We start from the raw sequence: 26,169 nt of genomic DNA, 5'->3' as shown, positions 1-26,169 counted from the left end.
CACTCCGCATCCAAGTCGGGTTGGGTTGTTTCATTCACCGGTCACATCACACCATCCACATTTGGGGTTAATGCTACCAATCCATCATGTCAGTGTCACCAGTATGTTCAAGAGAAGTCACTCAAATAATTCACCTGTGTCTCACCCACTGCAATACATTTACGCTCCATTCTTTCATGACCGCCACCCTGAAACTTATATCACCAAACCGTTTCACCTCCATTAAAATCATTTGCTCCGTCCCATGTCATTGATGTGGGATTCATTAAGGACCTCCTATGATGGATTGCTTCTTGTCGACACCAGCTCATTATCCAAGAAGTCGATCTAGGAACACCCATTTCAGTACTTTGAAGCTTGCATGCCTCAATGGCAAGTTTCTCACTTCTAGCGACAGGTTTACATCAATGGCATTCGACCGAAAGATTTTGCGTGGTGTTCGACGCCAAGTCCTTTATTCACACCACGTGAATTGTACTGCAGTACCTTGAGGGTCGTTATCATGATTCCTCTCACGCCTGTTAACAGCTTACATCATTGGCTGGTAATCAAGGGATGTCTTTCCATGTTCGACTTGAGAACATCTCTCACATGGATCGACTTGTACTTTGAGTGAAGATCGAACGATATTGAAGAACACGGATCTAGTTTCATCCATCTGGGCTGCGATATATATTCAGGGAAATAAAGACATCAAATGTACATCGTTGCTGCACAGATAATCATCCAATCAAAGGGATGATGGCTCTACCAGAATCATCAGTCTACACTCAGATGATTGTCTGTCCTATGTACATGAAAATGAATTTATAAAGCTAAGCATGGGAATGCCCGCCTCAGCTAGATCATGAAAATATTATGAAGATAATGTATTGTATTGTATCTTATTACAGGTCTCCTCCCAGCTTGAAAGAACTTCAGATCCTCATGATAAAGCATTTCACCCGACATCAAATAAAATTAACGACCTCATGCTTTAGGGGGCAACTGTTATAGACATTTTTGGGCACTGCAACTCCAAGCATAAAATGTCCATAAACCAAGGGCTCCTAAGTCCCTAAAAGTGTTGTTCCAACCCCTAAAGGAACAAGGTCAACTGATTACAGCTTCTCCCAGAAGTTCTCCATGAAAAACTACTCAGAACTGTTCAAAACAGGATCATTTCACCTGCTCCATAGGAAAAGTGCGTTGCACCTCACCTAAGTACACTCAGTGGGTGTGTTGCATTTCAAAAAGACCTTCTATGGGGTGCGATGGGAGAGAAGAGACAAATGGCACTGTCAATCCGCGAGGTGGAGAAGCATGGAATCTTCCAGAAACTTCTCCTGTGACACTTGCCTCTCTGAATTCAACCAAGGATGAGTAAGAGATCATCAATCTCCAAGTGGAAGCAAGAACTATCAGAGGGAAGACACTAATCAAATCACAAGCTGACTCATCCCCCTTACAGACATCTATATATGGATCCCTCATCCCAGAGATCCAAAGGCTGGAATTTTGCATCTTGTAAGGAATTGTTGTTGGTTTCTTGAGGCAACATCATAGTGTTGGTGTTATGAAACCAGCTCAAGAAAAGATAGAAAAGATAGATCAACGCCTTAGAATTCAGCCTCTTCGAGGGGGCAACCTCCTTTGCATTACATAAATGAACAATTCTTGGATGATACAAATGAAAAAACCTCCTTTCTATATATAGGAGTCTAAGGAGTCACAATATAATCCAGCCGACCTAACAATAATAATATAAAGCCACAAAAGTAACAATAGAGGGATTCTATGGGGCACAGAAATAACAACATGGGGGTAATAGGGGCACAAAAATATAAATAAGGGGTATAACTACAATAGTAATGGGGTAATCACTAGTATTATAGGGGCGCAACATGCCCCTCTCCTTCAAAAAATTGTTGTCCTCAACGCTTGAGTAGTTCTGGATACTTCTGCATAAAATTATCATCCTCCCATGTGGAATCTTCAGCAGATAAGTTCTTCCACTTGATAAGATACTCTGAAATTGCTCGATTTCGTAGCTGTCGAGTTCTTGTTTTTGTGACTACTTCTGGTTCCAATATAATTTTTCCTTCCTCATCAAGTTCTGGCAATATTGTTTTCACTGGGAGCTTGTCACCTATAACCTTCTTTAAACATGAAACATGGAAAACTGGGTGCAATCGAGAAGCTGCAGGAAGCTCCAATTTGTATGCCATGGTACCAATCTTTTGCAACACCTTGTACGGACCATAATACTTTGGTGATAATTTATTATCCTTCTTAGCTTGCTTTAGGGACATTTTCTTATATGGTTGTAGCCGTAGGAATACTCAATCACCTGCATCAAAACTTCTCTCACTGCGATGTTGATCTGCCTATTGTTTCATTCTATTTTGTGCCAACACGAGGTTATCCTTTAAGAGTTGGAGGACTTGTTGTTGATGTTCGATGTGATGTTCCACTGCCTAAACCTTAGAATTTTCTCTTAAATATGATGTGATGGATGGTGGTTGATACCCATAAAGTGCCATAAATGGGGTCATTTTTTTTTCTGTATGGAAGGAAGTGTTATATGTTGGCATTATGATTCAAGTGTTGTCCTTGATGGCAACTCACTCAGAGGTTGGTACAGGTGCTCAGAGACTGGTACAGGTGATGACAACTTAACTAATGGACAGATCTCAGTACAGCAGGACAAGAAAGAGATATACGCAGGTTCAGCAAGGCGAATCAGCGTGTACACGCAGGTTGGCTTCAGCAAAAGCGCGTGTATGTGGAAACGTACCTTTGGTCCATGGCGGTTAGTCCTTGGAAGTTGTGCCTATGGTTTCGGACCATTGTGTCTCGACGGGCGTGTCGATCCCTAGTATTGAAGTTAATGGTATTGTGTTACTATGGTTTTGGCTCTTGGCATTGAGCAAGGCCTAAGGCTATATAAGGAAAAGATCACTAGGCCAAAGTGTGCAAGAGTGAGAGAGTGTATGAGTGATGAAGATCTGAGGAAGTGTGTGATCCAAGTGCTGGTTATGGGTTGGTGATCTGAACCAAGGTTTCACCCATGTGGAGGATGATGAATGATGGAACGAGATCTCAAGGCTTGGAATGATTATCTTCATATGGTTTGACTGTGGATAGATCAGATCTACTGACGCATGTTTATTATTATGATCTGGGTATGTTTTGATGTCTGATATAGCTGCAGAGCTATAAGTTAGAATTTGCAGATCTGTACGCGGGTTGGCTTTGGTAAAAGAGCGTATACACGCAGGTTGGGTTCATCCAAGTAGCGTATACAATGTGAAGTATGATATTTGAAGATGGAGTTGGATCTGGTTGTTGTTATGTTGTCTGGTTGTTGTTGACAGGGTTACAGTGATTCAGAATTGGGTGTTTCAGTGATTGATGATGCAGGTTGTACTACAATGATGATTGTCTTATGGATCTAGTATGAAAATGTATGAAACATGGTCCCGGAAGATCGTAGGCCGGCACCTACGTACTGGTAAACATATCAGCCAGTACAAGAGCCAAGGGGGGTTGTAGCTCCCTTCCAGGAGCAGCTGGAAAACGAGTGAAGGTTGTAGCCTTCTGTAGGGTTGGCACCTACGTACTAGTAAATGGATCGGCTAGTACAAAAGCTATGAGGGTTGTAGCCCTCTGCAGGTTGCAGCCTGCGTGCTGGTAAATGACTGCACCAGTGCATTGTAAAAGAAGTTTCTTATTAAAGAAGAAAGAGACGAATTGCAGCAGGTGGTTTTCACCCACATTGGGTTTCCACCTTATATCATGGTGTTCATGTGTGTGGCTCTTGTGTGATGTTCTGTTCTGTTATTCTGCACCTGTTTACTGTTAATATGCTTAATAATGATCTGATGCATTTACTGAAGATTAAGATAACTGAATTATAAGATCTCTTGATATACGCGGGTTTCATTAGACACAGTAGCGTGTACACGCGGGTTCACTTAATTGAAGTAGCGTATATGTTTCTGAGTATGAAATAGAAAAGTTTGATTGATCTGATAATACTGATTCACCCCCCCTCTCAGTATTATTTCCAACAATTGGTATCAGAGCAGGTCCTTCAGAGAAGCTTGATCGCTTGAAGGAGATTCGTAGAACAATGGGGAAGAAAGCACGTCAGAAGAAGAAGACAGCTCAAAAGAAAAATGACAACCTGCCGTTGAGTGGAAGCAAGTGTTCAGATCCTGAAGCATCTCAGATTGAAGATGGACAAGCAAATGAAGCATCAGATCAAATCATAGATCAACAAGATCTACCTAGCAAAAGGGAGAATGCCCTCAAGGAAGAAATCATCAGATTAGAAGATCAGTTGGAATGTGCCTCCAGAATTCGAGAAATGCTGCTAGCACTGAATAAAGAGCAAGAAAACGAGATCCTCAAACTAAGGCATCAGTTGGATGAAGAAAGGAAAGTTGGAGAGACCTTGAAGAAGCAATGTCTTGAAAAAGAAGAACAACATCAAGTTGAGGTAAATATCTTGAAAAGCAAATTAGAAGAAAAGGATAAGCTTTTACGATTTCAAGATAGCTCTAAAGTCTTGGATGATATTCTTAGTAGTCAAAGATCTCCTGCTATCAAGACTGGTCTTGGTTTTCATGAATATGTTGAAGGTGAATCTAGTTCACAAGGTGAGGCAAGAAACTCTAATGAGAAATCTGAAATGCCCAAAAAGGAACAACCAAGGAAAGAAATTCCTCAAGGAAGATTCTCTACTCCTAACTATGGACGTGATAAACGATTATTTCCTCCACTGAATAATGTTGAATGTTATGTGTGTCATAATCTTCGACATGTTGCAGCCATATGTAGAAGAAGACGGTTTCAAGACCATCATGCAGAAAGATCATCACATTCAAGATACTTTAATGGATATTGCTTTTCTTGCAATATGTTTGGCCACAAAGCTGCTGATTGCTACAAGAGGAATATGAAACATGTAAGATGCTATGCATGTAACAAGTTTGGACATAAAGCAAGAGATTGCAGGAACAAAGCTCATGATAAGAAGAAATCATCAACATGCGTGAAGATATGGAAGAAGAAGGAAGTTCAGTCAGAAAGATGTGGCACAACACAGGGTACTCAGCACAGCACAGACATAACAGACTCAGGGGGAGCTGAAGGTATAGAACTTCAGTGTTCTGATTCTCATACGCAAGTTTCATGAAGACAAGTCGCGTATATACGCGAGTTACAGGCTGCAAAGTCGCGTATATGGAGAAAGGGCAGCAGAACAGACCCAGGTTCAGTCATGGTTGGCTCAGGCTCAGGGGGAGCAGAACAGACTCAGGAAATGGTTCAGACATGGTTGGCTCACACTCAGGGGGAGAATATTCTTCGAATAATGCATTGTTGGCATTATGGTTAGAAGGTGTTGATAAAGTCTATGAAGCTAAATGATACATCTTACTGTTTAGGAATGGTATTGCAGGCTGATCATGATGCTGTTGGTGGCTTTCATAAGTCTTGGTCTAGATATTTCATCACTATGTCATGTATCTCTTTTATGATGTCAAGGTCATGTAACGGCCTATGTTGGTTTCCCCACTATGCCTGGGATGAATGATGAAATGTTCATGTATTATCATGTATCTTCACATGGTTAGGTGAATGAGTCAATATTGGGATATCCCCACTAGGTTGGGTGATGAATGTATGTTGAGTCTTTTGGTGATAGGAAGGTCTTCTATGATGTATAAGTCTTTGTTCTTTTTGTAGAACATCTTTTACAGATCTTGCCTACAGTCAAGGGGAGCATGAACAGCACAATTCAGCAAGAGCAGGATGGATAGATTGGTACACTTTGGCATACACAAAGGGGGAGCACATTTGGAGATTTCAGCATGTACTCAGGGGGAGTATGGACAGCAGTATGGACAGCAGAAGGTATACCAAGGAAGAGAATATCTTGGTCCACCCTTTGCCCTTGATGTCAAAGGGGGAGAGTGACTTGGTGTGGTGGTTGCCATCAAGTCCAAAGGGGGAGATTGTTGGCATTATGATTCAAGTGTTGTCCTTGATGGCAACTCACTCAGAGGTTGGTACAGGTGCTCAGAGACTGGTACAGGTGATGACAACTTAACTAATGGACAGATCTCAGTACAGCAGGACAAGAAAGAGATATACGCAGGTTCAGCAAGGCGAATCAGCGTGTACACGCAGGTTGGCTTCAGCAAAAGCGCGTGTATGTGGAAACGTACCTTTGGTCCATGGCGGTTAGTCCTTGGAAGTTGTGCCTATGGTTTCGGACCATTGTGTCTCGACGGGCGTGTCGATCCCTAGTATTGAAGTTAATGGTATTGTGTTACTATGGTTTTGGCTCTTGGCATTGAGCAAGGCCTAAGGCTATATAAGGAAAAGATCACTAGGCCAAAGTGTGCAAGAGTGAGAGAGTGTATGAGTGATGAAGATCTGAGGAAGTGTGTGATCCAAGTGCTGGTTATGGGTTGGTGATCTGAACCAAGGTTTCACCCATGTGGAGGATGATGAATGATGGAACGAGATCTCAAGGCTTGGAATGATTATCTTCATATGGTTTGACTGTGGATAGATCAGATCTACTGACGCATGTTTATTATTATGATCTGGGTATGTTTTGATGTCTGATATAGCTGCAGAGCTATAAGTTAGAATTTGCAGATCTGTACGCGGGTTGGCTTTGGTAAAAGAGCGTATACACGCAGGTTGGGTTCATCCAAGTAGCGTATACAATGTGAAGTATGATATTTGAAGATGGAGTTGGATCTGGTTGTTGTTATGTTGTCTGGTTGTTGTTGACAGGGTTACAGTGATTCAGAATTGGGTGTTTCAGTGATTGATGATGCAGGTTGTACTACAATGATGATTGTCTTATGGATCTAGTATGAAAATGTATGAAACATGGTCCCGGGAAGATCGTAGGCCGGCACCTACGTACTGGTAAACATATCAGCCAGTACAAGAGCCAAGGGGGGTTGTAGCTCCCTTCCAGGAGCAGCTGGAAAACGAGTGAAGGTTGTAGCCTTCTGTAGGGTTGGCACCTACGTACTAGTAAATGGATCGGCTAGTACAAAAGCTATGAGGGTTGTAGCCCTCTGCAGGTTGCAGCCTGCGTGCTGGTAAATGACTGCACCAGTGCATTGTAAAAGAAGTTTCTTATTAAAGAAGAAAGAGACGAATTGCAGCAGGTGGTTTTCACCCACATTGGGTTTCCACCTTATATCATGGTGTTCATGTGTGTGGCTCTTGTGTGATGTTCTGTTCTGTTATTCTGCACCTGTTTACTGTTAATATGCTTAATAATGATCTGATGCATTTACTGAAGATTAAGATAACTGAATTATAAGATCTCTTGATATACGCGGGTTTCATTAGACACAGTAGCGTGTACACGCGGGTTCACTTAATTGAAGTAGCGTATATGTTTCTGAGTATGAAATAGAAAAGTTTGATTGATCTGATAATACTGATTCACCCCCCCTCTCAGTATTATTTCCAACATTATACCACCATTCAGCCAGAGGCAACCATTTGACCCATTGTGTCTGTTTATCATATACAAAGCAACGAAGATATCCTTCCAAACATTTGTTTACTATCTCAGTTTGCCCATCAGATTGAGGATGATAAGATGAGCTATGAGCTAACTGAGTACCAAGACAAGAAAATAATTTTGTCCAAAAATTTCCAGTGAAAATTGGATCTTTGTCACTTACAATAATCTTTGGGTTTCCATGTAGCTTTTGAATTGTTTCCATAAATGCAGTAGAAACTGTACTGGCTTTAAATGGATGTGATAATGCACAAAAATGTGCATACTTGGTAAGTCTGTCAACTACCACCATGATGACACTCTTTCCCTCAGACTTGGGTAAACCTGTGATAAAATCCATTGAAACCTCCTCCCAACGTTGGCTTGGAATGGATAAAGGTTGTAATAGACCCGATGTCTTAATTGTTTCAACTTTATTTTGTTGGCAAACCAAACATTCCGCCACAAACTTTTGAATATCTAATTTAAGGCCATCCCAAAAAAATTCCTTCTTAACCCTGTGGTAAGTTTTTAAAAATCCTGAGTGCCCTCCTAAGGGAGAAGTGTGCAATTCCATAAGAATCTTTTGTTTTAGCTGGGAATTCTTACAGAGGTATAAGCGATCTTTGTACCATAATGAATCATTTTTCCAGCTAAATGTATCAGACGTACTGGAATCTTGTTGTAGCTTTCGAATAATTGCCCACACTTCTTCATCATTCTTCCATTCCTCCCTTGCTTCGTTTATCCAATCTGGTTGGATAATAGAAATGGCGCACAACAATGCTTCCACATCCTCATCCTTTCTTGAGAGTGCATCTGCCACCACATTTTGCTTCCCTTTTTTGTAGATGATTTCAAAGTCATAACCCAACATCTTTGTGACCCACTTTTGTTGCTCTTCAGAGGATAATCTTTGTTCTAAAAATTATTTAAGGCTATCATGATCCGTTTTTACCTTGAAGTGTCTTCCCATTAGGTAGGGTCACCATTTCTTAAGTGCATGGAGTATTGCCAACATTTCCTTCTCATAAATAGCTTTGCTTAAAAACTTTCCCTTGATTGGACGACTTTCAAAAGCAATGGGTCTTTCATCTTGCATTAGAACAGCACCAATTCCATTTCCTGAAGCATCACATTCCATAATAAAGGTTTTTGTGAAGTTCGGTGTAGCTAAGACCGGTGCTTGGCACATTGCCTCTTTAAGATGTTCAAAGGCCTTTGTTGCTTCTGGAGTCCATGAAAATGCATCTTTCTTCAATAATGTTGTTAGAGGTGTTGCTATTCTCCCATAATTCTTAACAAACTTGCGATAATACCCTGTCAACCCAAGAAATCCTCGCAGATGCTTTATGGATGTGGGGATTTTCCATTCCTTAATGGCTTTAATTTTGCTAGGGTCTACCTTAACTCCTTCATGAGATACAATATGACCCAAATATTCCACCTCCTGGACTCTAAAGAAACATTTGGATCTTTTTGCATATAATTGTTTCTCCTCCAATAGTTGTAGCACCCTGTCAACATGTTCAACATGATCCTTCCAAGACTTGCTGTAGATTAGTATATCATCAAAAAATACTAACACAAATTTTCTAAGGAATGGTTTGAAAATTGAATTCATCAAACCTTGAAATGTTGAAGGTGCATTAGTAAGGCCAAAAGGCATGACCAAAAATTCATAATGACCCTCATGAGTTCTAAATGCCGTTTTCGAAATGTCTTCAATCTTCATTCTGATTTGATGATATCCCGAACGAAGATCCAACTTGGTGAAGTAAATTGATCCATGCAATTCATCCAGTAATTCATCAATGACAGGAATGGGGAACTTATCTTTAATAGTGAGCTTGTTGAGCTCCCTATAATCCAGACACATGCGCCATGATCCATCCTTCTTGTGCACCAATACTACTGGAGCAGAGAAAGAACTTTGACTTGATTGAATTATACCAGCCTCTAGCATTTCTGCAACCATACGTTCAATTTCACTTTTTTGGACATAGGGATATCTTTACGGCCTGATGTTTGGAGGAACACTTCCTGGAATCAGATGAATAGCATGATCATGATCAAGCATAGGTGGGAGACCTTTGGGAGTCTCAAATACCTTGGAATGATTGTCCAGGACTTTTTGGAGATCTGGAGAAATAGATGATTCCGATGTGGAAACATCTAGCGAACATAATTGTGCAATTACACCTCTTTTCTCCTTTTTTAGAAGCTTTGTCATACCATTAGAGTTGATTATCTTTCCTGGTTTCCCTACAATACCCCTTAATTCAACTTCATTTCCTTCCGTAGAAAATTTGATGAAAAGTTCTTGAAAATTAAAAGCTATTGTACCCAAGGATTGTAGCCATTGGACTCCTAGTACAACATCAGCACCTCCCATTGGAATGGAAAGCATTGGGCTAGTCAATACATATTCTCCCATGGATAGCTTGATATTATGGCACCTTCCAGAGCAATTTATTGTTCCTCCATTTGCAATCATCACTTGACACTCTGGTGCTGGATATAGGAAGCAATTCAATTCTTTTGCTACCCTACAATGAATAAAATTGTGGCTGCTTCCTGAATCAATCAACACTATTACCTTTTTCTTCTTAATTTGTCCTTCTATCTTGATGGTTTGAGGAGTGGTAATTCCCACCAATGCATTACAAGATATGGTCAGATTTATTTGTTCTTCATCTAGGCTTTGTTCCTGGAGTATATCTTCTTCTTTTGACCTTTCTTGCTCCCTTTCTTCTTCCTCTTCACAATCTATGTAGAATAATTTCTTCTTAGCACACTTATGACCTTTAGTGTATTTTCTATCACAACTGTAACAAAGCCCTTTTGCTCTTTTTTCTTCCAATTTTTGTGGTGTCAACCTTATAGGTTGTCGAAGACTAGGGGCAACAACACTTCTGTCTTTATAGTTGTGAGTGGTATGCTTCCTGGTTGCCATAATTTTGCTTTCCATTTTTCTTGCTAACCTGAATGCCTTCTCTAATGAATCAGGTTCCCAAAGGCGAACATCATGTTGGATATTATCCTTTAAAGACCCTATGAACACATCAATCCTATGCTCCTCTGGAATATCTTTTACCCTTATGTTCAATTTTTGGAACTCCTCAATGTGCTCCATTACTGAACCCTTTTGTTTGAGACTTATCAATTGGCTAAAAAAAGTGTTGCTTTTTGTATCTTCATAATGTGCTATCAATTCTTCCGTAAAAATTGCCCAAGTGATAAATTTTTTACGAGAGAAAAGCCATTGATACCATACAAACTGATTTGGTTCCAAATATACAGTTTCCATACGTACCTTTTGTGTGTTTTGCACATTATTGAGATCGAAGAATTGCTCCATCTGTAATATCCATGTGGCGGGATCCTTGCCATCAAACTTCCTCATATCGATTTTTGGAATATGGTGGGTCTTCGATCCAACATTAGCATCTATGGAATCATCATTAACATTACTTTTGTTCACATCATGAGTTTCCCTTACAACCTTTTCACCATTAGTAAGTATTTCTTGTAGAAAATTTGTCAAATCTGTCTTCAAATCTGCCATGTCTGTCTTCAAATCTATCTTCAAATCATCCATCTTAGCTTCCATGCCATTTATCTTAGATTCCACGCCATTTATCTTATATTCCACGCCACTTATCTTATCTTCTATTAGCTTTTGTGAGCGTGACATTTGTTGCACTTGTTCTTGTAATTTTGATATATCATGTAGCATTTCTTCCTCTTCTTCATGAGTCATGCTCGAGCTTTCAGGTTCCTTACTAGGTGTTTGAATTTTCTTTCCTCTGGGCATCAGTTACTAATAATAATGCTTTACTATGCCTTTTGAATTTCGTTAAACCAAGCTTACACAAAAATTTAAAAAAAAAACTACACACCTTTTTTCACTTTATAGAAGCCTGATATTGAATTTGATGTATCTCTGTAATTTCAGATCATCCAGTTCTAAAATTGTGACATGTAGTAGCCTTCCGTGTCCTCTTTCCAATTCCACAAGTCTGACCCGAATTGGATTCTCCAAGGAAGAGTTATGTGAAATCTCCCACAGTGACTTGCTTTTAGACTAGTTCAGTAGAGAGAACTTGTACGACGTGCCACGAGTCACTGTTTCAACCTTTGAATCTGAACCACACATACAAGAAACTATAGTCCATCCTCTTTCTGTACCTTCTTATGAAATTTCAATCTGATCCCCAGAGAGAAAGTTATGACGATTTTCCCCAGGTCACCTATTTTGAATGTAATTCAGGAGTCTGCAAAAAGACCAACTTCCTCAGATCATATCTCTGCAAATATCGAGCGAAAAGCTCTGAAATGTGGACCCAAGGTTCAGCACGATTTCTTCTCAAATGGGTTTTTTTTGCGACTTCTGAAACGTCACAGAAAAAAATTTATAGCGAAAATGCCACGTTGACCTGTTTGGAGCAGCGAAACCCTAGAATCCAAAGCTCTGATACCACATGTTATGAAACCAGCTCAAGAAAAGATAGATCAACGCCTTAGAATTCAGCCTCTTCGAGGGGGCAACCTCCTTTACATCACATAAATGAAAAATTCTTGAATGATACAAATGAAAAAACCTCCTTTCTATATATAGGAGTCTAAGGAGTCACAATATAATCCAGCCGACCTAACAATAATAATATAAAGCCACAAAAGTAACAATAGAGGGATTCTATGGGGCAGAGATATAACAACATGGGGGTAATAGGGGCACAACAATATAAATAAGGGGTATAACTACAATAGTAATGGGGTAATCACTAGTATTATAGGGACCCAAGAGTTGGGTGATCTAAGCTTTGCATGAGGTGAAGAAGGGTTTACTTGCTGAGAGGATGATGCTGGGTCAGAACAACTGGTTGTAACTCTCTTGGCTCTTTCTTGATTATAATAAAGCTATTCAAGTTTTCCTCCATACTCTTGTGTAATCTATGTTTTATGCATTTGTATGGTCAATTTACATCTGATCCTAGATTGTTTATGATAGTAGATCCATGTTCTTGTATAGTGTTATGATGCTTTGATTCTACAGGTAATCTGTGAAGCTGGGTATACGAGAAAGCAAGTAGCAAAGGACTATCAGAAGAGAGAGGAATCAAGCAGGGAGCCAAGCACAAGACAGAGGTTGGTCTCCTTTATTATTCTCCCATCTATCTTTCATAAAGGAAAATGAAAGTAGTTTTACTTTGTTTGTTTCTAAGGTAGCTACCCGCCTTAGTGGGATTACCAGTTCTGCATAGACACTTTTCCCTGTAACAGTTGGGTCCCTATCATATTCAAGGGTTTTGATTTCAATTACAACCTTTCTATCCATGTCTCTAAATGTGGACCATAGGATAGGAATTCTTAATTGGATCAAGGCATCCTCTAGTATTAGCTTAATGATCCCATAATGTGCCAATTGTTGATGTCTCCCTTCTTGTACCTTTTGGCTCACATCTATTATTGACTGCAACAAGAAATAAGGCACACTGAGCCTTTGTTTTATGGGTAGATCCCCTCCAAATCTCAACTCATGGAGGAGTCTAAATTGGTAGCCATAAAGAACACCGAGCCTCCCTTCACAAGAAATGTATTTGAGAATGTGATAGCTCACCTCATTCCAAGGATAGGGAAGTCTCTCCCTTCTGACCCCATTTTTGTCCTCAATTGGCTCTTCATCATCTAGTAAAAATTTTTTCTTGGAAAAATTGTTTCTATCCTTATCCTTCTTTCTCCATTACGCCACTTGAGGAAATGTGGTGACTCTGCTGATCACCTCAGGGTTGATTGTAATTGATGACCCCCTCACCATAGTAGTAGCACTGGTTCTAGCCTGAGGCTTGAGTGCCATGGAAAATTCCATAGCTATATCATCATCATATCCTCTAAACAATTCAAATAACCCCAACCTGTGATGCCTCCTAAATATATCTACCACAGGGGGATGAAGGTGGATCCTGGATGTGTCTATGGGTTCCCTTCTGTTGAACCCTGCTCCCATTTCTCTTCTCTAGTTAGCTGATTGTAGGAGGTTTTGTAGGATAGCCTCAGTGTGAGTTCAGGGTGACTGAGTTTATAATTTTTTATGGATGACTGAATTTTTTACCCTTTCCTACCTCCACACAATTTTCTTTAAAATTCACATTATTCTATCTAAACCCCAAGCCCACTGTAACTACTAGAACATTTCAGACTTGTCCTTTTTTCTTCCCTAGCTATCAAGTCAAAAACACAAGAGAGATGGGCCACCTACCTTTCACTGTGATGCTCTGGATGATGAGAATTTCTAACCAACTGGACCCTAGGAACCCCCTTGTAGATTTATGTTGAAATCCCAATGTTTCTTGTAGCTCCCTGAGTTTCCTATAGTTCTTGTAGCTCTGTTTCCTGTAGGGTGGCCAAAACAAGGTTTGCTTCCTTGATGGCTCTCCAAGGTTGTCCGGTATCTCTGATCTCGAAATGAACAATTTGTGCATACAAGTTTGGATTTTTTTCTATTTATGGTTGCTTTCTTGGAGCATTGTGTTGGTTGGAAATGGTACGAGATTTACGCATTGGGACCGTTGACAAACTGTTGGTGATCATAGAGTCTACCCTCGTAATTATCACCTACTCTCACATAACTACATCGACCTCTTTTTTGACTGATGCTTCTTGATGTGAAATTCTAACGTGACATGCTGACTAGGAGTTTAAGTTTTGTCTTTGAGCTGAGTGCGGCCAAGTTAACTAGCCACCTCCAGCTTATAAAGAAGAACTTTTTTCACATTCCTACTCTTTTATCATATTGTTACTCGAGGTAGAGTTTGGATGAGGTACCATACTTATGCCTACCTTTTATGGTCAATGCAAGCTGGAGGATGACCTTGTTGTGCTTCTTGTTCCGGTAAGTGCTCCCATTTGGTCACTTTTATGTTGATTTCTTCTTGCTAATGTCGTTGTCTGCTTGTTGTTTCCTGTGTGCAAGTTCTTGGTATCCTTGTTGCTACTGTTGAGCTTTGGAAAGGAGTAAAAGGTGATGTTGGAGCTCCCTATTTGCATTGGTGGTGAAGGATAATGCAACTTAGGATTGCTACAATCATAACACAGGCTGTTACATGAGACCCTATAGCTGCTACAGGAAACCCTGTAGCTGCTACAAGAAACCCTGTAGCTGCTACAGGAAACCCTCTGGCTACCTTTTCTTCATTATTTCTTTTGTTTTTTCACTTAGAGGGAGGTTGGGTGGTGGTGTAGAAGTGGAGAAATGGTGGTTAAGTAGATGGAGTGATGGATGGGTGAGGCCAGTGATGACATGTTCTTTGGATTCTTCTTTTTTTTGTATATATATTTTTACATTTTCCTGTGTTTTTTGTTTTTGGTTTTGATGGACATAAGGGTAGGTATGGACATGATTTGATGTTGGGTGAGAGATGGTGATGGTTAGGGTCCCCAATTTTTCAACCTAGAATAGGCCTGCATCATTATTTTTCAATCAAGATCCCTTTCCTATAGTATTTTAGGACATCCTGTAGTACTACATGATCTTCCTGTAGCAGCTATAGGACATCCTATAGAAAGCTAGAAAACTGCTCAAAAATTGATTTTTGATGCCTAAAAATGGAAATGGATGATGGGGACATGGTATGAATGCATGAGATGAAGTGGATGGAGGAATAATTGAGGTGACTCTCGGATTTTTGTCCCTGGAACTCTATGTCCTTTGTTGTATTTAAAAACCTGCAAAATCACATAATTTTATTAGTAGGTAGATTTTTTTATTATTTTTTTTTCTCCAGTCCTTGGCTCCCTCCCAAAAGTAATTTTATTAGTAGATAGATATTTTTTATTTATTTATTATTATTATTATTTTCACTCCTTGGCCCCCTCCCAAAAGTTGGCCTCAGGTGCCTCATAGAGGATTTCACCTAGGTCCCTATTGTAGTGGCTACAACCACCCTCCAAAATTTTTCCTTAGCCTATTTTGGAGCCTCCCTACCAACCTTACACAACACGTTGTCTTGCTTCGTCAAGTACTCAAGTTTCAGTGTTTTCTTCACACAAAGGAAACTTGTCAATCATAGTTGATCCATTCCCCTCACAAGATGTTCACCCAGACATGGTTTAGCTGCAGGCTGAACAACTTCCCCTTGAAAATTGCGCATTTCTGGAAGGCAACCATCCTTCCCTCCAGAAATTGCGCATTCCTCTCTAACAGCTTGCTGGGCTCTAGGATTGTGCAATCTTGCCAGCCAACACTCCCAACATGATTTGCACAAATATCCCTAGTAGGGATGTTCAACCTAATATTTGCGCAAATCTGGCAGCATTCGGCTTCTCTGCCCAAAAATTGTGCAAACCTTCTGGGCAGTCAGCCCAGCTCCTAGCTGGAAATGTGCATTTCCTTCAAGCGGTCGAACAACCTCTTGCATGTGCAGCTGAGTTGACCGGTTCCCTTTGGGACCAAGAAAAGAAGACTTGCATGCATAGAATGCTTCTCCTAAGGCAACATGCAAAGTCATCCCTTGTCTCAAGGATCTATGTTTAGCAGTTGGAGGTTACATGCAAGGAGCAATTCAGAAAACTCCCACCACGTGTCGCTTCCCCTAGATTTGTGGCATGCGCGTCACAACCTAGATGTTCTCATAACTCATCAACCGGACGCTGCAGAGCTCATTCCTCACATCAACCTTGCAACTCTAACATCCCACATCACATCTAGGAGCAATCCACACATTCAACTCAACTGTTTTGGGGTAAGACCGCTTCCCATGCCTTCTGCTGCATTCTGTCGCTTTTTGTGTTTTCACTTGTGGGAGTATTTTTTGGTTGAATTCTTTGAATGCTTACTATCGTTTGCATTTATACTAGCTTGTCCTAACTCTATTTCAGTTTTCATTGCTATCTCATTGTTGTCGCATGCATGAAACTATTTTGCACGGATCTTCACCCAACCGACGAACTGCCTCACCCACATGCATATTGATCTGTTTGTTGAATCTTTCATTCATGTTTTTCATGCACTATCAATCACTTCTTCTATCACTTAGTGTTACCATGCATTTACTGTCTTAGTTGCTTTCAGTTGCCCGTCGGCAAGTTGGACCAACCTTGGCCAGGGCTCTGCCTTCACCAAGGCTGCATTGCGCAATATGGGGAAGGAAGGCTCACCTTCCTCTCCAAATTTTCACATTCCTCCCCAACACTAGCCTCCAGGACTATTTTGGGCATTTCTGGATGACAGTTGCTGCTTGGCCCAAGAAATTGCGCAAATCTATCCCTGGGCCAGTATTCCTTCCCACTTGGAATTACGCATTGCACAATCCGAGCAGTCAGCAACCAAACTAGACTGTGATTGTGCAATTCCAGCAGTGAGTCAGTCTCCCAATAGCCTAGACTGTGCCTTGTGTAGTATTGGCAATCCGTCTCCCGACCTCCTGGCCGAAATTGTGCAACCTTGATGATCAGTCAAACAGGTATGTTTCAAGCCATCTCTCAAAGTTCAATTTGGTTTTTGACTGAAAAATTGCTTGCCATGAGTGTTGCCATGTCCCCAGGTATTGTAGGTGCTCATCTACCTCTCAGTAGTGCAAGTACAATGGTTTCTAAGAGAACAGAGTCGAAGACACCGTTCAGAGCACACCTGGAGATGCAGTCAATCAAGTGTCTATGAGCTTGCCTACTCACGAAGACATCAAGTTGTTTATAGACAAGGAAATCAAGTAGCAACATCACAGCGAGAAGCATCATGAATAGCAACTAAAGTCAACATACCGAATGCAACGAATGCAAGAGGAAGGTTGTTGACAATACAGAGGCGGAACAAAGTTGCAAGATCAAGCAGATCCACTGATAATGAAAGCAACTTTGGAGACTCAAGCTATGAGGTGACGGAGTGACATGAAGGTCGTTGTTACACAAAAATATCTTCACCATGATTATTTTCAGTCAGTATGGGTCTATCATCACTTGTACTGTCCTCCTAAGCAAGTCTCAGACCTCAGCTCTTCAAGTCAAGCTTTGAAAATGAGAGAAAGACATTGAAAATCAACAAAGCTCTGGTTCCGCACTTTCTCTCACTGTTACCTGCGGTCCCGCACCTTTTGTTTACAAAAACTGCGGACCTGCCTGCTCTGTCCCTAAAGGTGTGGGTGCGGACCCCTGTGAAAGTCAAAAAGGCGCAAGTTTATTCTAAAAAACTCACTTTGGGTTAATTCTAGATGATTCTAGAAGGAATTTTGACATGGATTTGCCACTCTTAGGTGGTTCATGCATCCCAAAAGAGAAGGAGCTAATCCCTTGATGAGAGGAGCTATCCTTTTGAAGTAGGGCTTTATCCCTTTGAAGGAGGACCTAGTAACCTCCCTCCATTGCACTATAAATTCAGGCATTGGGCTGGTTGCTGAGGAGGTTAGAAGCTGAGCATTTTTTAGGGTAAATGCTAGTGAAATCAAGACTTCCTAGTTGAGCTTAAGAGGAGAGATCACACATCTTTTTGCCTTCATTGGGGAGTGAGTGAAACTTGTCAAAGTAGAGGAGACTTCTTGTTGGACCCTGGGAGGAGCTTGTACAGCGTCAAGGCAAAGGTTGTAAAGTTCTTCTTCTTTTGAATTAATACAATCAAACTCATTTTTCTCAACAAGTATCTTATGTTATTTGTTTCATGGACTCCTTGACTTTCATGTTAAATATGTTTTATGCAATTGGCTTTTCAGGTGCTATTTAATTTGTTTGCCTTGTTTGTGTTTGCAGATTTGCGAAAAGGAGCTCATTTGGATCAAAGGAGCGAGGGCATCCACAAGCTTGCGTTGGACCTAAGGTAGGCCCTAAAAACACTTGTTTGCCATTGTTTATAAAAGCATATTTAGAGAAAGATAGTGTCTGGTTGGTTTGCTTGTCATTAGGTCTTCTTTAGATTCTAGGAAGGTCTATCTTGTCCGCAAGATCGACTTATTCCGTGTGACAAAATGGCGACTCCACTGGGGACTTGATTTTTTCCTTGTTTTTGCTTTGACTTGAGAAATTGTGTTTTTGTTTCTGTTTTTGGCTTGTTGTGTGTGGAATTGGGTAGGTTTAGTAGTTTTTGAATTGTTTTTTGTTTTTTCAAGTTTTTGAGAGAGGACCGCACCTGCTGTGTGTAGCACAGTGCGGGCATACCCGCACTGTTTCTGTTCTGCACAGTGCGGTACCGCACCTGTTTCTACCAGGGGCCTGCAGACCCTATCAAATTTTTGAAAAACTTAAAATATTTTCTTTCAGTCAGTTTAGGATTTGTTTATGTTTTTTTAGCCTCTGCCCAGATCTGCAAGTGACTTGTCAGGAACTTTTCTTAGGTTAATTCCATTGGCATTCCTGTTTTAAGCTTTTATCAATTGGGTGTTTTGAGTCTCTTTTTTGAGAAATTCTTAATTTGATTTCCTTTGGTCATTACTTGGAGGTTTGTCTCAGTCTTTTCACAATTGTTTATGAGTGTTAATCGCCTTTGAGTGTTTTTATTTTTTTATCTTTGGAACTCTCACCCAATTTTCTTGACTTGCACTTGATTGGTCCTTAGATTACATTAGAATCATCTTTTGTTTGAGAATTCTCTTGCATAGATCACATTTGCATAATTAAAATTCTCATTTTCAGAATATGAATGAAAAATGTGCATAGATTACATTTGCATACTTTTCAAGTGAATTGTGCATAGATTACAATTGCATAATTTACATTCTGAAAAATCAATCGTAGATTTAGATCAGTTTTCTTTGATTTGAACTTACATATTTTTATGCTTGTTTTTAACACACAAAAATTTAAAAAAAAAAAAAAAAAAAAAAAAAACTTTTTGGAATTGATTTGCATTAGTTTTTCTTGATGAAATTAGCGCATTAGAGAATTTGTTATATTTTCTCTTAGTGATCAATTTTTGCATTGTTGGAAGTGAATGGAAAATCTCTCCTTACTTTAGTTAGGATTCATCAAATTGAAAGGATTACTTTATCATATTCGATTACATTCAGTTTTGAGTTGGGTCACAACACCATTGGTTTCATATCCATTTACCCTTTTGAGTAATAATAGCCTAATTAACACGGCACTTAATTAAAATTCATCTAGTAATTTTTACATTTTTAGGGCTCTTTCCACCAATCTAGCTTAGGCTAGTGTCTTGGAATAGGTTTTAGTTAACTCTCCAAGACAGTAAAACAAACAAGTAGTTGATCTTGCGGTAGGAGATAAAATCCAATTGTTACATCTATGCTCTGGAAAGCTCCTCTTAAAGGAGAAGCACGAGATCATATCTGAACTAGTGAGGTAATCAATCCTTCCTCATTGGGAACGATAGAAGATATTCACGTATTAAAAATGGTAAACCTCGGATTGGCCATTGTCGAGGAGCCTGGGGTCACTTGTTGGTAAACTTTGGATTATGTCAAGGAGCCTTCAAGGGGATTGAGCTTGTTACTCTGCCCTTGCGTTCATATCGGATCGTAGACTGTTCCCCCAGGTATATTTGTTTCCGTTGGTAACCTTAGTGACCATATTCTATAGGATTCTTTCCTAAGGTGACGGTGGAGGGAAGATCCCACTGCACCTGGAGCAGACGTCGACTAGACTCACTTGGATTTTCTGGGGGGTTCTCTTCACTGAGATGGTTTAGTGGAGAAACTTGTGCCAGTCTATTTAAATTGAATTCTGCGACGTTGGATTTCATCACCAACTAGTGTTTTCAGTACGGAAAGTTACTGTTTGTGTGTGGTTTGACTCCTAGATTTTATAGCGCGTGTTAATTTGTCTGTTTTTACTTTTAGAGACCATAGGTGTGAATTGTGAATTGTTAATTTTAGTTTTAAATTCACTGAAATTGAATATAATGGAAAATGTTCCGGAACTTACCAACCAAGGAACCCCTCTTAACGAGGATCCTAGTACTTTTCCTTTCTTTGGAAATGTTGGTCCTCCTTATATGGCTACTTTGTCATTACCTAGATTTACAATTGGATTACCGATATGGTTATTCTCAACTTCGTTGGCCCCAAATACTCCAATTGTTCCACCTCAACCAAATGCTTCACCTCAACAGAGTTCACCATCTCAACATCACCAACATTCTGTTGACCCTTTACCTTCTTCACCTAATTTTTCTTCCTCCATTTCTTCCTCTTCGCTTGGTAAAAGCCTTGATGCTAGTAACCAGGTGGCTAAGAAGAAGAAGAAAGGGAAGAAGAAGAAGAAGAAGAAGCAAGATAAGAAAGAAGTCAACCAACCAACCACGACTGTAAGTGTTAGTTTTGTTGAGGAAAACTCTGACATGCATCGTAAACCCAAATACCCTTGCAGGCTTTGTAAGGGTGACCACTTCCTTATCAATTGTCCTGGTATTCCAAAGGTCTTGGAAGTATGTTCAGAAAAATCTCATCAACTTTCCATTGATCTATCAACCAGTGATAGTCAGGTTCCTGGGAAAAAGAGTAAAGTTAGGTTTCCTTGTAAGTTATGCAAAGCGAGTCATCAAACTCACATTTGCCCTCACATGGATGAAGCCTCAAAATTGTTGGAAAACCTTAATGTTCCACAACAAGAATTTCCAACTCGTTACCGTAAACTTTCTCCCAACCTACCCTCAACTGACGGAGTGATTGATCTAATTTCAAGTACAGTCGATCACACTCTTCCATTGGAGAGTGAAACTCATGTCACTCAGGTTGATGATCCATTAGTTGATCAAGTGGTCGATTCAATTTCACATTCGATCGATCCCACTTTCCCTTTAGAGATTGAACTTCATACCGCTCAGGTTCTTTTTGTTACATCAGATTCCTCTACGCCAGGGGGCATTTCACTTGTTTCTTTAGAACCCCCTCCAAGTACTGAGGTCTTTTCCTTTGATTGGAATATACTGACAGAACCTCGTCTTCCTTCCTCCATCCCTTTCCAAATCATTATCAAGGCTGGTGGTAGGGACATACATCGCACACAGGTAGATGAAGGTGCATCTGTTAGTATTTTATCCTCAACTGTTTGGAAAGCTTTGGGTTCCCCTCAGCTTGCGCCTATTACACAGAATCTGAAAGCTTTTAACAGAACCATTAGTGAACCTTTAGGGATCCTTCCTAAGTTTTCTATTACTTCGGAAGGTAAAACTGTCTGTATTGATCTTATGGTAGTTCGAGGTCCCTTGGATTTTAATTTACTCCTTGGACGAGACTATGTTTATGCAATGAAAGCTGTTGTATCGACACTCTTTCACGTGATGTCTTTCCCTCACAATGGAAATATTGTAACTGTAGACCAGCTTTCGTTCCCTAGTCTTGTTTCAACTACCAATAATATGACACCCCTAAATGTTCCTAATTCTAAAGTGGTATCTACCCCTCCACGGGTTAATTATGTGGCAACTGGTCCCATGTTTTCAGTTACCGATGTAAGTGAGCCTCTTACTGTTTTCTCATCTTCCTTTCATTTAGATCCGGTAATTGGCATGGAAAACTCTATGGGATTACTTGAATGCGATGTTCTTATCCCTTTTGAGTCCCTTGACATGTGTTCCTTCCAAAGAACTATTCTTCCTTCTGATGAAGACCTCTTGGAAGCCATGATCAAGGTGTGTCCATTGACATGTCTTTCTTCCAGTTGGAAGCCCTGATCAGTGAGTCACGAGGATAGCTTTTTCCTGTATCAACCTCGTTAAAAAATGAAACAGGTTGCCGTGAGGACAGTTCTTTTCCTATGCCAACCTCGTTAAAAAATGAAACAAGTGTCCACGAGGATAGTTTTTTCCTGTATCAACCTCGTTAAAAAATGAAACAGGTTGTCGTGAGGACAGTTCTTTTCCTGTTCCAACCTCGTTAAAAAATGAAACAGGTGTCCGCGAGGATAGTTTTTTCCTGTATCAACCTCGTTAAAAAATGAAACAGGCTGTTACTGAGGACAGTTCTTTTCTTGTGTCAACCTCCTTAAAAAATGAAACAACTCCCTTTTCAAGTTAAATATTGAAAGTAAACCTTCATTCCATCCACCTGGTTGAATGCAATGAAGCTTGGGGGGCATGTACCTCGCTTTGCATCATTATGCTGGGGGCATGCGAACTTCTGGAGCATAGTTCCTTGTCTTGTGTCAAGCTCGTTAAAAAATGAAACAAGGAGTCTTGAGCATAGTTCCTTGTCTTGTGTCAAGCTCTTTAAAAAATGAAACAAGGGTAGGTTATATAAGTAGATTGTAGAGAGTAGATGAGAGCATAGTTCCTTGTCTTGTGTCAAGCTCGTTAAAAAATGAATCAAGGATTTTAGAGCATAGTTCCTTGTCTTGTGTCAAGCTCGTTAAAAAATGAATCAAGGTTTTTTAGAGTATAGTTCCTTGTTAGGTAGATTGTAGAGAGTAGTTATGAGCATAGTTCCTTATCTTGTGTCAAGCTCGTTTAAAAAATGAACAAGGGTTTTGAGGATAGTTCTTTTCCTGTGTCAACCTCACTAAAAAATGAAACAACTCCCACGAGTCTTTCAAAGATTTCGAAAGTAAACCTTCATTTCATCCACCTGGTTGAATGCAATGAAGCTTGGGGGGCATGTACCTTGATTTGCGTCATTATGCTGGGGGCATGTGAACTTATAACAAGCATAGTTTTTCATTTCAAGCTTGCGTAAACATGAAATCGGATCCGAGCATAGTTCTTTTCCTGTGTCAAGCTCGTTTAAAAAATGAAACAAATCCTCCTCTAATTGAGTCGAGAGTTTGACTAGATCTCATAAATGTTAAGTTGTATATTTAGGTTAGTTATTTTAGTTTTCTGCATAAGTTTCTTATAGTTGTAGGTCGAGTCTTTCAAATGATCTCGTAACTAAAACTTCATTCCATCCAGCTATTAATTAATGTACTTAGTTGAATGAAATGAAGCTGGGGGGCATGCGCTCTAGCAGTTATGCTTAGGGGGCATCAAGCACAGTTTTCTCTCTGTTTCAAGCTTGTGTAAAAATGAAACTACTTGAAGCATAGTTTTTCTCTGTTTCAAGATTTTGTAAAAATGAAACCTATCTCGAGTCAATTTCAGTTATTTTCAAGACTCATTAAACTCATGAAAATCTCGAGAATATTTTGCTATCTTTCATTCTCGTAAAACAAATGAAAATGCCGAGTTCTTTCCATCATTTCCTGCTCGTAAATTAAATTGAAAGTCGGCCATATGAGTACATTTTTATCCCTTTTTCGAACTCATTAAAACTTACGAAAAAGTGAAAACCATGAGTACATTTTTATCATTTTTTCGAACTCGTTAAAACTTACGAAAAAGTGAAACCTTAGAGTCACCTTTAAGCTCTTTTCTGACTCCTAAAACATGAAAAGATCGCTGAGTTTTTAGGGCCTACCTTAGGTCCAACGCAAGCTTGTGGATGCCCTCGCTCCTTTGATCCAAATGAGCTCCTTTTCGTGAATCTGCAAACACAAACAAGGCAAACAAATTAAATAGCACCTGAAAATCCAATTGCATAAAACATATTTAACATGAAAGTCAAGGAGTCTGTTATCACTGAAAATTCTAATGCCAAAATTTCAAAACCGCTCACAAAGCTCTTTAGGTTATTTCGTAGCTCATGTAATAATTTTTAAGTGTTTCCGCAGCGCATAAAGCCTTTTTGTAGTTTCGCAGCGCAACATGTTTTAGGCTGCGCTACAAAATTGGGGATTTGTTCGAATCCATAGCAGCTGTCATGCAAAATAGCTCTGGGGTGGATGCACTTTACAGGAGGCATGCTCTCAAGTTCCTGCGTGTATGCTTGTCATCAGTTCTGAATCTGAAGGTGACAGTTTTAGTGATTGCAAGGTACTACCTCAGGTTAAAAGCACCCTTGTTGTTTGTCCCATGGTAGCTGTTATTCAATGGAGGAACGAGATTGCTCGGTTCACTGCTGAAGGAAGCACTAAAGTTGGTTCATCATGGCGCAAATAGATGTAAAGATGTGGCCGAGTTTTCTCAATATGATTTTGTTTTGACTACTTATTCCATTGTTGAGATAGAACATAGAAAGTATTTGATGCCTGCAAAAGAAAAATGTCAATGGTGTATTAAATCATTTTATCCAGATCTTTTCCCTAGAGACTTGTGTAAGGAGCCTGCGAATTCTTTGGAATCAGCGCCCTTTCTCCCAACAAGACTTCGAGGATTGTAGGAGAAGCCACGGTAGAGCCAAAAGAGTGAAGCCCAGCTCAATCTTTACAGAAATAAATCTTACGAAGACTGCTTTGAAGGGCCTAAGAAGGACTACAATCAAGACTAAATATCTGGCAAGAGATACATATGTGGTCATATGAGAGGAATTTGAGGTATCCTTGAAGATCTTATAGAGGAGCTTATTTACAGAGAACGCGAGGCTTGAAGAAAACCCTTGCTCTCCCGTCACTTCCCAGCCAAAAAAGATGCCTTCAGTTGTGTCGAGTGGATGAATACACCGGCTGGAACTGGAGAATTTTAAGTCTTATAAGGGGCACCAGGTGATAGGGCCATTCAAGAACTTTACGGCCATAATTGGACCAAACGGGGCTGGAAAGTCCAACCTCATGGACGCCATCAGTTTTTTTCTAGGGGTTCGCTCCATGCAGCTCAGAGGAGCGCAGCTGAGGGATCTCATTTACGCCTACGACGACAAAGAGAAAGAGCAGAAGGGAAGGAAGGCCTTCGTTAAGCTTGTTTACTTGAACGCCAGCGACGAGGAGCTTCATTTCACGCGCACAGTCGTCGGCTCTGGCGGCAGCGACTACAGAATTAATAATAAGATGGTCACATGAGACGAATATAACAACAAGATGAAGTCCCTTGGAATTCTCGTTAAGGCTCGCAATTTTTTTTGTCTTCCAGGGTGATGTTGAATCTATTGCTTCAAAGAATCCAAAAGAGCTTACTGCACTTTTTGAGCACATATCTGGCTCTGAAGAATTTAAGAAAGACTATGAAGATCTCGAAGATCAGAAGGCAAGAGCTGAGGAGAAATCAGCTTTCAAATATCAGAGAAAAGAACTGTAGTTACTGAAAGGAAACAGAAGAAAGAACAAAAAGAAGAAGCAGAGAAACATCTCCGTTTGCAGGAACAACTGAAATCTTTGAAAACCCAGTATCTTCTGTGGCAAATTTTTAACATTGAGAAGGATACAGAGAGAAATGAAAGAGAGCTGGAAGTGGAAGAAATAAAAATGACAAGAAACATCATTCCAAGCGAAGCTACAATAGCGATAGTGATCGTTCAAGATTGTGGTCTTCATCATATGAGAATAGAATGTTGGTAGATGTTTGAGCTTTAAGGAACTCTATGTTAGTGCTTGATAAAACTATTGGTTGGGAAGCTCCTATGTTCAATATGAGGATGGAAGAGGATGATGTTCTGCTCAATATGCCTGCCAAGCATTCCTGTGGGAAAGGGCACAGTGATTTTTTAATGAGAGGGTCGTCAGATGCAGAATTTCCATCTCAAGGTTTCAAATGTGCCGGTATCTTTGGGCACGCTCTCCAGAATAAACACATTACATATGCTGAAGCTGTATGAAAAGCATTCGGGTGGATCTTTGTCCTTCCGAAAGATATTCTGATCACAGGTTGTTTAGGTTATTTTATTATTTTGAAGATGAATCTCTTTTGCTCGATGTGGTCTGAAATGTCAATGAAAGATGCTTTATTTTAGATC

At 40.0% G+C, this 26,169-nt stretch overlaps 1 pseudogene; it reads left to right on the top strand.

Moving 5' to 3' along the window:
- LOC149148441 (structural maintenance of chromosomes protein 1-like) overlaps positions 1-25,774 on the top strand; it is a 162,093-nt pseudogene extending 136,319 nt beyond the window's left edge.
- The last annotated feature ends 395 nt before the right edge of the window (positions 25,775-26,169 follow it).

Source organism: Pinus tabuliformis, chromosome 9, assembly GCF_031772625.1.
Source record: "Pinus tabuliformis cultivar Carrire ecotype Pingquan chromosome 9, CPIR1, whole genome shotgun sequence".
Classification (NCBI taxonomy): domain Eukaryota; kingdom Viridiplantae; phylum Streptophyta; class Pinopsida; order Pinales; family Pinaceae; genus Pinus; species Pinus tabuliformis.
The sequence above is the reverse complement of the archived record's forward strand: the minus strand, read 5'-3'. Positions and strand labels throughout refer to the sequence as shown.